The sequence below is a fragment of the Mya arenaria genome, chromosome 7 (assembly GCF_026914265.1).
Source record: "Mya arenaria isolate MELC-2E11 chromosome 7, ASM2691426v1".
NCBI lineage: Eukaryota > Metazoa > Mollusca > Bivalvia > Myida > Myidae > Mya > Mya arenaria.
Window position 1 is genome coordinate 37438558 of NC_069128.1, and position 13743 is coordinate 37452300.

A 13743-nucleotide genomic window follows, 5' to 3' on the forward strand; every position below is an offset into this window, starting at 1 on the left:
CGAGATTTATCGCCGTTTATCAATTTCTTAATCATTTTATTGAAAATATATTAAATGTGATAACACGTTTACTTTCTTATTGTATAAATCACTGGTAAGCCAAGGTTTTGTTCTCTGAAGTTCTTTTTATAATTCATCAATTTTCATTGACATCTTAAAGAAATCAGTGTATTTTGGATATCGCTAAAGATATTGCAAAACGATGTTAACTAAATTAAAAAAATATATATATAATTCTTCAGAGTTATAGCTCTTGAATAACTTAAATTACTTAATTAAATAACTCAAACATGTACAATACTTCTTGGCCACGTTCGGTTACCAGCCATGTCGTCCAAGTCACTACAGGGTGATGGTCCTTGAATTGCTTAAATTGCACATACCTTAAATTGTCCGCGTTCGTTACTCGAGAAGCTTTTGTCCGATCATAATAAAACTTGGACAATAATTTTAAGAACAAAACATCTCGGCCACGGTCGACAGCCAGTTAGATCAGCAAGTCGCTTCAGCCAGTTAGATCAGCAAGTCGCTTCAATGCTATGACCCTTGAATTGCTTTAATTACATAAAAAAGTAAAATATGAGGAACTTAGTCCCAACTTAAGCGCTGGTCTGCTATTTGACCAAAACCCTAAATCCAAGAAATATTTATTTAAGTGTGACCTTGACTTTTAACGTACGGACATTATTGGTGCTAGTAACACACACAGTCTTGTGAAAATGTGCGCCAAGTTATTTTGAATTACCGAAATGCATGACCGAGTAACAGACTTGACAAGAGAAAATACAAGGAATTTTTATCCATGACCTTAATATGACCTTGACCACCTTTAACCTACGGGCATGAGTGTAGTCATGGCGAACATCATGTTCCAATTTATATTAAAATCCCCAATGTAAGACTTGATTACAGCTCGGACAAGCCAAAGTACAACGAAGTTAGACCAATGATCCTAAATTGTGACCTAATGGTTCTTGCAGGGATACATTGTCTAGTATTGGTGAACATTTGTGTCAAATTATTTTAAAATCGAACTTTGACGTACATACCTGGATTTTGTACTGAACACGCCATCTTGTGTAGGAGAACAGTTGGGACAAGTTATTTAAGGAGACCTCTATGCATCATGTATGCATGACAAGTACAAAGCATTTTGACAAACGACGTTTAAATGAGACCTTGACCTTTGATGAACATACAAGTGCCTTGTACGTCACACCGTCTTGTCGTGGAGTTGTGTCAAATTCTTTAAATATCCCTCTATCCATTACAAATTGCAGTTCGATTATGGATGGTTGAGCAGGTTTAACAACCATTTCAACTTAGGAGCAATTATAACAACAAAGGGTAGTCAAGTTAAATTTGAACAATGAAGCTCAACTAACGAGCAATTTGAATTATAACTAGACGGAATTTAAACAACTAAAGTCAACTTGGGAGCAATATGAACAACTTAGGTCAACTAATGCGCAATATAAATATTAAACTAAGGAGCAATATGAACAACTAAGGTCAACTAATGCGCAATATAAATATTAAACTAAGGAGCAATTTGAACAACTAAGGTCAACTAATGCGCAATTTAAATATTAAACTAAGGAGCAATATGAACAACTAAGGTCAACTAAGGCGCAATATAAATATTAAACTAAGGAGCAATTTGAACAACTAAGGTCAACTAATGCTCAATATAAATATTAAACTAAGGAGCAATATGAACAACTAAGGTCAACTAATGCGCAATATAAATATTAAACTAAGGAGCAATTTGAACAACTAAGGTCAACTAATGCGCAATATAAATATTAAACTAAGGAGCAATATGAACAACTAAGGTCAACTAATGCTCAATATAAATATTAAACTAAGGAGCAATTTGAACAACTAAGGTCAACTAATGCGCAATATAAATATTAAACTAAGGAGCAATATGAACAACTAAGGTCAACTAATGCGCAATAAAAATATTAAACTAAGGAGAAATTTGAACAACTAAGGTCAACTAAGGCGCAATATAAATATTAAACTTAGGAGCAATATGAACAACTAAGGTCAACTAATGCGCAATATAAATATTAAACTAAGGAGCAATTTGAACAACTAAGGTCAACTAAGGCGCAATATAAATATTTAACTAAGGAGCAATATGAACAACTAAGGTCAACTAATGCGCAATAAAAATATTAAACTAAGGAGCAATATGAACAACTAAGGTCAACTAAGGCGCAATATAAATATTAAACTAAGGAGCAATTTGAACAACTAAGGTCAACTAAGGCGCAATATAAATATTAAACTAAGGAGCAATTCGAACAACTAAGGTCAACTAAGGCGCAATATAAATATTAAACTAAGGAGCAATTCGAACAACTAAGGTCAACTAATGCTCAATATAAATATTAAACTAAGGAGCAATATGAACAACTAAGGTCAACTAATGTTCAATATAAATATTAAACTAAGGAGCAATTTGAACAACTAACGTCAACTAAGGCGCAATATAAATATTAAACTAAGGAGCAATTTGAACAACTAAGGTCAACTAATGCTCAATATAAATATTAAACTAAGGAGCAATATGAACAACTAAGGTCAACTAATGCGCAATAAAAATATTAAACTAAGGAGCAATATGAACAACTAAGGTCAACTAATGCGCAATATAAATATTAAACTAAGGAGCAATATGAACAACTAAGGTCAACTAATGCGCAATATAAATATTAAACTAAGGAGCAATATGAACAACTAAGGTCAACTAATGCGCAATATAAATATTAAACTAAGGAGCAATTTGAACAACTAACGTCAACTAAGGCGCAATATAAATATTAAATTAAGGAGCAATTTGAACAACTAAGGTCAACTAATGCTCAATATAAATATTAAACTAAGGAGCAATATGAACAACTAAGGTCAACTAATGCGCAATATAAATATTAAACTAAGGAGCAATATGAACAACTAAGGTCAACTAATGCGCAATATAAATATTAAACTAAGGAGCAATATGAACAACTAAGGTCAACTAATGCGCAATATAAATATTAAACTAAGGAGCAATTTGAACAACTAAGGTCAACTAATGCGCAATATAAATATTAAACTAAGGAGCAATTTGAACAACTAAGGTCAACTAATGCTCAATATAAATATTAAACTAAGGAGCAATATGAACAACTAAGGTCAACTAATGCGCAATATAAATATTAAACTAAGGAGCAATTTGAACAACTAAGGTCAACTAAGGCGCAATATAAATATTAAACTAAGGAGCAATATGAACAACTAAGGTCAACTAAGGCGCAATATAAATATTAAACTAAGGAGCAATATGAACAACTAAGGTCAACTAATGCGCAATATAAATATTAAACTAAGGAGCAATATGAACAACTAACGTCAACTAATGCGCAATATAAATATTAAACTAAGGAGCATTATGAACAACTAAGGTCAACTAATGCGCAATATAAATATTAAACTAAGGAGCAATTCGAACAACTAAGGTCAACTAATGCGCAATAAAAATATTAAACTAAGGAGCAATTTGAACAACTAAGATCAACATAGGATCAATTTGAACAATTTTGTTCATAAAATACTAATGTTAATTACTTAGATCAACTTGAGAACAATTTGAACAACTTTGCCAACTAAAGAACATTTTGAACATCTTCGGTAAACTAAGGAGCCATTAAGGTTAACTAAGCAGCAATTCAGGTCAACGAAGGAGCCATTTAGTTTAACTAAGGACCAATTTAGGTCAACGAAGTTGCAATTCAGGTCAACGAAGGAGCCATTTAGTTTAACTAAGGACCAATTTAGGTCCACGAAGTTGCAATTCAGGTCAACAAAGGAGCCATTCAGATAACTAAGGACCAATTTAGGTCCACGAAGTTGCAATACAGGTCAACGAAGGAGCCATTTAGTTTAACTAAGGACCAATTTAGGTCAACGAAGTTGCAATTCAGGTCAACGAAGGAGCTATTTAGTTTAACTAAGGACCAATTTAGGTCAACGAAGTTGCAATTCAGGTCAACGAAGGAGCCATTTAGTTTAACTAAGGACCAATTTAGGTCAACGAAGTTGCAATTCAGATAAACTAAGGAGCAATTTAGGTCAACTAAGGACCAATTTAGGTCAACGAAGTTGCAATTTAGGTAAACTAAGGAGCAATTTAGGTCAATGAAGTTGCAATTTAGGTAAACAAAGGAGCTTTTTATGTCAGCGAAGTTGCAATTTAGGTAATCTAAGGAGCAATTTAGGTAGACTAAGGAGATAAACTAAGGAGTAATTTAGGTAAACTTAGGAGCAATTTAGGTAAGCTTACGAGCAATTTGAACGCGTAAGGTCAACCCAGGAGCAATATAAACAACTTTTGAATACTAGTGTTCATACATGGTTTAGATTATATTTTTATTGTGTAACATATGTAATACAACAACAACAATAACAAAACAGAGGAAAGAAAACAATTACAAACATATTTCATAAAAAGGAACAGAAGTTTTATACAATAGTAAGTCGTCCAGATACACATTTGAATACATACATACTTTTTAGATACGATTCTCCCTTGTTTACATCTTTGCATTAAGCTTTGTTTTCAAGTTATACAAAACAGACAACGAAATACGACTATAAAAGTACTGCATTATAATTATGATTAGTATAACGAATTAATAACTAAAATATGGTATTTGATGGCAATCAAGTCATGTGCCACCTTGCGTCCTTAGCCGATCCAGGCGCTCCAAAGCCTGGGAACTTGATGTCGAGGCGGCGGCGGTGGTGCGGCGGCTTTTGGGTGATTCCCGGAAGTGCCGGCAACTTGACGCGTTTCTCGTACACGTAGTTTGTAAAACGACCGTCGTCGCCAGGGATTGCGCGGCGATGGGTCCGTCCGCCATGGCCGTAGCTAGCGGCGACTGAGTGACGTCCGCGCATCTTTGCGAACTTCCGGCTAATATCCATAGATGGTGGATTATAATTAGAAAGCTGACTCTGTGCCCGACCGTCGTCCGGAAGTTGGAGCCTGGCTTGGCTGGCAGTAAGTTCGGAATCCATCTCATTACGTACACCCTTAAGTTTCTTTGATAGTCCAGTAAAGTGAATCTTAATCTCATCGTGGAATCTCCCCGGCGACTGGATGATTTTCTTCTGCTTTCTCTCAAACTTGATCCTTTCAATGTCAACGTCATTGTAGCACTGTTTACACTGCTTGAGTTCGTTTGCAGTGGTAAGAGACCGCTCAATGTCGCGCAGATTCTGTGACGTCTGCCGGATTCCTGCGCGCTGTCCCTCAATCTCATCCTTCATTTCATGAAGACGCTTGACCACGCCGTCAAGATCACGCTGGTATTTCACCAGACGCACGATTCCTGTATCAAGCGCGTGAACAACCCCATTCGTTTTCTCGATGACGTCATTTTTCTTCTCCTCGATCACGTGACCGGCGTCGCGGACACGCCGCCCGTAATATTCCTTGTACGAATTTTCATCTCCGACAGTGCATCCCCTGTGCTTCTCACGGAGGCAGATGCTGCATAGCTGCTGCGCATGATCCTCACAAAAATGCTCACAGCGCTTGTGTGGATGGTAACGACAGAAAACCATGGCGCCCACGAAACCATACATGCCAGGTCGCAGACCGCGTTAGCACAATTCCAAGTTCAATTGCTCGTGAGAACAATCCACTTCCGTAGATGTCACTTCCGGTCTTATTTCTCGCTCACCCTTCGTTCCCTAGCGGCATCCCTGATGCGCTAATATTTCATGTAAACGTTTCCATGGGAACAACGTTGATATAACACTTTCTTTTGCTTCACAACTTTTTAATTTGCATGCTATTTTTGTTCCCATATATTTTAAATCGAAATATTCAAGTTTACAAAGCACTGAAAATAATATTCGTTGGTGACATTAAACCAATTTTGGCGATGAGTTGGCATTCATTGAGCAGAGCGGTGTTAATAGCGACCCGATGGCTTCATTGTTTTAAGATAGCTCCAACCTCATTCATTTATAAAGGTATGATTAAAGGCAAATACTGGATTATGATCGTCTTTGTCTTCACACCGGCTCAACTCAGACACAACGTAGAATGTTCTGTTCAGTAGACGATACCAACTCGTTCTGTAAACGGCCGAATTCGTCAAGACGGTTAAAGATTCGTTCATTCTGGTAGCGATTCGTTTCGTTAACACATTAAAAAGCTAAACTAATATAAAGAAAATCCGTATGTACTCTGTTTCCAGAGACACTGATAATATCAAAAACAGTATATTTGTCTCAAACTATGGTTGATAAAAGTCGTGTTAAAAGGTTTTTAAAACAAGTTTTAAACTGTTTCATTAGTTTTGGAAAAGACAATATTTAATTCATAGAATATATTGTAAGAATATTCTGAGGGTTAATGAACTAATACAATTGAGAAGTATATACGCACTTTCTATGGTAGTAATTACATAATGATGTGTTAATTATATATTCTTTTTTCTAAATCATATATATTTAAATGTTCATGTATTACATTTGGCTTTTGTTCTGCTATGTTCTTCATGTTATTCAACTACATCATTCACAGTCATACCCCGTTGGTTCCGTTGTGGGTAACAATGATTCATTGTAATGTGAGTGAATCGTTTATGATACGCTCATTGTTTGTTAATCATTTCATAAAATGCTAATATTTTGTTTCTTAAGGATAAAAACACAATTATAATGATTTTCTCTTTTGACTAAATGACCCGCTATTTAATAACAGATCAATCTGTAAACTGAAAATGCAATTATTTCTTCTCATATTTCTGTTAATGTGCCTTAAAATACGAGTACAAAGCTGTTACCTGAATACCAAAAGGGGGCAGCCCAGTGCCAAACATTCTCATTTCATAAACGTATAGTACAAACAAAAAATGGTCCTTATAAATAAAAGATGCGAGCACCTGTTTTTTGTTAAACATAGGCATTTAAAGCTAAATACATAGCAAATTTAAATATCTAGCATTTATTGATGAAGTCTAGCTATACACAATACATTATACAAGAATTAAAGAACTTTATCGGGCAAGCCATTGTCTTAATATGTTGACAAACAATATGTCTGATTTAGCCCAATGTTAACATTTGTGTTTGAAAATTATCAATCTTTTTATTTTGTAATATGAGATAAGGAACCGCCTTCAATGGATCTCGATGGAGAAGTATTAATTGATACACTCAAGTGTTTTTCTCTTTCAGACGACATTAATTGTTCTTTTCCGTCGTAAGATATTTTTTCACGAAAATCTTCATTGTCTTCAACGCATGAAAATCACGGTGTAAAAAAACTGATGTTGAACATTATTTATTTAAAAACAGTTAGTGAATACTTTCGTAACTGGATATCAACATGTGAACACTTATAAAACCATTTTCATTGTTTTATTATAGGATGAAGAAGTTGACGTGCGCTCCGTGACTAACAGACCAACGCTGTTATCTTCGTGCAAAGCTTTGTTGCGATTCTTTCATAGTACTAAAAGTCAGTTTCAGAACAAAACGAGTCGCATTATGACACATTTCCGCGTTCTTCTAACAGCGCGGCCATAGAAGTTAGACGCTTACGTAATAAAATTATCAGACAGGCTGTTTTGCTTCAAATTTAATGTGAACGGTCAATATATGTAAGCAATTCAACCAATAAGTACGGCACGAAAAACATTATTCATTATGGAAACTCTAAGTATATTTAAAAAAAAAATGCCATCCAATTCGTTTAAAAATGATTTTAACCATAACAGCTAGTTACTTAACATATTTAGCGAAATATATGTATATATATCAGACAGCAGCCCCTCCGCAAATGTGGCAAAGTGCAAAGATGGTACAACAGAGCTACAGGTTTCATAGATGTTTTACAAGTGTTTGTGTTATCATGTTGAGTTTTCTTTCATGGGATCTTTTTAAAATGAAAAGGTGTTTGAGGCTAACGTTTACGATTTGATTCCATTTGATTCCCTGCTTGCATTGTATGCGCCGAGATTCAACAGGGACTTAAGGCGAGCAACTGCTAATCTGATTTTAGCTAAACTCAAGGCTATTTTCGTATTTGGAAGTAACAGAATCGTTGCCCTCCATGTCATTGTACTAGATAAATACATATCTATGTGTCCTGATTAATGTCCGTCCCTGACATATATGTGGAGATCTATGAATCTCTTATCTAGTCAGAAGTACAGATCTTCGTCATCATATTTCGTTAGCCAAATTGATTCGGGAAACACCACTGTTGAAATCATGAAACTGACTATTTTGATTATTACAGCTGCTACCCTCGTCTGTAAGTTGAATTTATAGTTTATCGCTTCTTATATGCAGATCAGAGCCAAGTACACTTCGCTCGATTTGCAATGGATTCGTGGAATTGGTAATGAATAAAACCCTTAATATATATTTTGTATGTTTTTATGTCTTTGAATTTTTAGAATCTAGCGATGAAGATAAATATGCTTATTTATCATCGAAATAACATGATGCCAAATCCAAATTCGATATATATTTATCTCAGACATTTCAATATATTTCGAGTAATTCAAACCCAATATCTGACTTCAGATTTTAGTTAGTTTTAAGTATTGTATGAATAATCCTGATACATACTAACTGGTAAATTTTATAGAAATGGTAATCCCGATGTGCCAAGCTCATGTATAAACTTATTTAAGAAACTGAAAATAATGAAAATCCAACATAAATTTACATGGCTTGCTTATCTATGCATGTATCTGTGATTGTTGATTGTGAAACTGCTATTAAGTTCAATTTCATGTAACAATATTTTATTTTATATGGCTTTCTCTATTTTAAATTGGATCAAATTATCATAGTGCACATGATAACGGGACATATTTAAGTGTACAACTCGATACTAATTAGTGTATACTCTGATAATGTTCTTTAGTACATTGGTTTGATCTTTCCGCTATTTTATTTAAGTATTTTGAATATATTTCCAGTCACAAACCTTGTTTGAATTCCATTTAAAAATGATTTGCAGGTTTTTCTTTTCAGGGCATATTTTCTTCTAAGGGAAGTAACTCTCCGTTGACAAACTGAAGGTTAAAGACAACCTTTAGTAGCTTTAACTGTTTTAGTCAATTATTTAAGAACACTGAATGCTTGTTATTTGCGCAAATTAAAAGGCATGTTAATGACAAATAATTTGCATAATTTTTTCTGAACTACATGTTTTGATGTGGACGAATACGATTTTTTTAGATTAATTCAAGAACGGAAGTTCATAAAAAAAATCAGTGTGGTTATTTGATTGACCAAGAGAAGACCAAAGCACACTATTTCATCATTTCATGCGTACAGGCATCCACTTAATGTGGAAATAGACACCATATTTCATCATTTCAGCTGTGCAACTACACACTGTATTATCTATGCGAATATATGCACCATGTTTGCTCATCAATTCAGCTGTACTGGCATATACTATTCGTTGATATGCGCATCATATGTTATCATTGTAGGCGTACAGGCATGCACGACCAACATTGATTGTCCGCAGAAGTGTGTAGACGGTTACCATTCGCAATGCATTGACCAGAAGTGCATGTGTCCGAATCGTGAGTTGTTGTTTTCTTCTGTTTTTCGATCGTCATGTTGCTTGATAACTTCGGGCGTTCAGACCACTCAAATTAAGTGACAAACTATCATCAGTAGTGAACCATTTACCAGGAGCATTAACACGAACCCGAGGCTAATTGAAACGATACTCATTGTTTGGTAGAGTCACCGACTATACCTTTGCAAATACCTGAATGTTACTATTCTTAGTGAATAGCCTAAAGATGTAGGGGTCTATGTGCCTTCCCTATGAGTTAACGTTGTAACTCTGCACATGGGCATATTTATGAACAATCCAATGTGTGTCATTTTAACTACTGATTACTCTTTTGCAAACGAAGGCCGTAAAATCTTTCATTTCTAGTATATTGACAAAAGGTGTAGAGGTGCACATGTATGTGACTACCCTATGAGTTAACGTTAACACTTTACATATGGAAGTGTACATGAAATGTACATGAATAATCAAATATGTGTTGATTGAGTCACATATTATTTGTGTATTTCAGACCCCTGCGGCGCAACCACCAAATGTCCACAGGGAGCGGCGTCCGGGTGTCCACCTTTCTGTACGACCAAGTGTGACAATATGTCTTGCGTTTGTGTCTGGCCCAACAATAACTCCTATGCATAACATGCGTCTTTTTGTGGATTTCCTTTATGAAAAGCAGTAGTAAAACGATAATTAAATATGTTTTGTTCATTTTTTCATCTGCCTGTCTTAAGTGTGTTTGGATTCCTCTTCTTCTTTTTCTGCTTCTTTTTCTTCTTCTTAGTCGAAGGATTGATTGCATGGTCTGTGTCCCTGTAGCCGCGAGGATCCTATTACCGTGAATGTCAAGATTATGCCAACTGTGTACCCATGCGTAGTTTTTTATGAGCCATTTTCAGGGTATTTATGTTTACTTACTTTCAGTTGTCAAACTGGATGAGTCAAATGGTATTTTTAAAAACTGAATCATAAAAAGGCCCCTTATATTCTGCACTTGATTGAATTTAAAACTTTGGAAATAACTTTCTAAAGTTAATCCTATTTTATTTGTGCATCATTTGGGTCAAAGTTTCGTTGAATGTAGGTAAATTTCTGAATACATGTATTTTGTTAATACTCTTCTCTGATTGGTCCAAATATATTATCACGGTTATAGGACCCCAAAATAAACAGAATGCCGGATGATTCTGTCTTCTTTAAATTATGTAATCGTGTATGCTGGGCACATTCTCATTCATCGGAGGTTCGATCGTGATAAATCATCACTCTGGTGAACGAGGATGGCTGGGCATGGGATTGTAAATAAATTATATTGTTTTGAAAGCTTGTACATAAAATGATATATCTAAAACATGAATGTATTTTTCATAGATAATTCCAATATAATAGTTCCAATATAAGTTCACGTTCACGGTGATTGGGCCACCCACCAAGCGACAGGTTTCTTGGTAAGATGGACCTGGCATCCTAATTTCCATTCGGAACTCCTCGGCCATTTTTATCAAAAACAATCTCGGAAAAAGGGCGAGGAGTCCCGAATGCCTAATTTCTTATTTGTCGTGTTCAACACTGTACCAAGATTGTAACCCAAACCTCGGAGTAAGATTACAGGGAGAGGAAACCAAGCTATACAGCATGAGCCAGTCTGGATATGCTGTCATCAGTTGATTTTATCACTGATAACAATGATTCGATCGATATCAGCGCGCGCTTCAAGATTTACAGCGATGCCGTATGGAGTGAAATATGTACATGACTTCACAAAATGGTCATTACTAAAGTATTAAACTTAAGATTTTTACAATTTATACACCGATATAAAGCTGAATAATTTACCTTTCCTTTCACATAAAATGCGCTAATAACAAAAATATGCTTGGCTTTAAAACGGCGAGTTAAAAAGAGGCGTTAAATGAAAGTCGGCAATATTTGACCGCCTGTGCAGGTTTAAAAAAATAAGAGAGGTCTAACGAAAATTATCATTTATTTAATTATAAACATGAAATTTTAACAATTTATACATCGAAATAAAGCTGAATAAATTACCTTTCATTTGACATAAAATGCACTAATGAAAAAAGATGTGTGGAGTTGAAAAGGCGAGTTAAAAAAGAGACGTTCAATGAAAATCGGCAATATTTGACCGCCAGAACAGGTTTGAAAAAGAGGAAAGGTGTAATGAAAATATTCATTTATTTAAAACTGAATATGATAATTTGACAATTTATTTACCAATATAAACCTGAATACATTATCTTTCATTTAACATAGAATACACTAATGAAAAAAATTATTTGGCGTTGTATTATTGGTCCCAGCCCAAACTAAGATAAAACTAACACACTAGCTGAAAAAGAACTACATCTGACATGCCTTTATTATTTTACATTAACTAAATACATAAAACTGCTTAAAGGCTATATTTTAATATCCATAAACATAATAAAACATTAACAACAATAAAGGAATGTAACTGGTTATATTTTCTGTCAAGCAAAATACAATAAAGGAAATATCATAATATGATTAAATGATAATGAAATAAAATGTACCAAAGCGCTATAATATGTTCGCGCATGTTCAGACCAGCTGGTTATGCGCGCGCAACTTATATTAAAACTTCCAGTGCCATGGCAACTAAACCATCGTTCTAATTTCCATGTCAGGAGCTGATGGCTTAGGGCGTGTGTCTGTCGGAAACTCTGTGTTATATGCCTGTAAAACAGAATCAGAATCTATTGTGGCTCAAAATGCTTTAACAAATTGTGTTAGATTTAAATGTGGCGATTATTAAATTTTCCAAATTACCAACTTGGTATTCTAAACTCGGACATTAGTGTTGTAATTGTTGATGCTTGTTCATGTCTGTAATCGAAAATTATTATTTATTTTTGAGAGTATGTTTTTATTGATATTTGGAATTGTAATATACATTGATATGTATGATTGTTCATGATCACTGATTAATTTGGGTGTAAATGAACTGTTCCACTTATACTCACATCTGAGTAGAGGTTTCTGTAGGCGTCCAATGGTTCGTACGAAACTGTCGGTCGTTGTATGGAGTACTGGAAACAAATAAGAGACGTGAGTTCAGCATGCCCTAAGTAATATCATAAGGATGTGCCAAATCTTAAATGTCTAATTTGGATTTGTTTTTAAAGAGTTGTTGACATTTTTTCTGTAATTAATGATAACACAGTTTTGAAACTAATAACATCCACCAAACATTGACAGAACAACACGGGAACAAAATCAAGAATACAGAACAAGATAACTTCTTAAATAAATGAGTTAAGCTAGCAGATTTTAACCAAGTTAGGGTTGAAGGGTTAGTGGAATATCGGGTGGCTATAGAAAGTAAGCTAACTAGTATTCAGGCTGCAAACAAAGTAGTTATATATAAAAGTTGCTTGAAAATGCGTTATCTTTGGCCAACATCAACATGATTCAGAAAGAAACCATTAAAATGCATATATGGAAGTATTTTAATGCGCTGATTTAAATGGTGATATATTGATGCCAATTTATGAAGGTGTCCATAAAGAGCACAAATAAATCAAAGAGATAGTTATAGCTAACAATACAGTTTCAGGTTGATATGGCCAAAATCGATATTCGGCCGAAATCGGTTGTTATGGTTTTATTCGGTTGATATGAATAAAATCGTTTTAAGACCAAAATCAGTTGATATTGCCCAAGTCAGTTTATATGACCGAAATCGGTACAAGACCGAAATTGGTTGATATGGTGTAATTCGCTATATATGACAAAAATCTGTTGATATGGGCGATACCAGTTGATATGGCTTAATTCGGTTAAAATGAACGAAGTCAATATATGACTGAAATCGGTTGACATAGCCTAATTCAGTATGTATGATAAAAATCGGTTGATTTGGGCGATATCAGTTGATATGGCCTAATTCGGTTAAAATGACCGAAATCAGTATATGCCGGATACGGTTGGTACGACTATACGGTGAAAATCATGTGACAATTCCCCAATGAACTGAAATCACATGAGTCGGTGTATGTGACCGACTTCAGTTTGTATTTCTTTGATCGGTTGACATTAACTAAATATGATGATATGACCTTACTCGGTTGATCTCAGCTTAATTGGTTAAC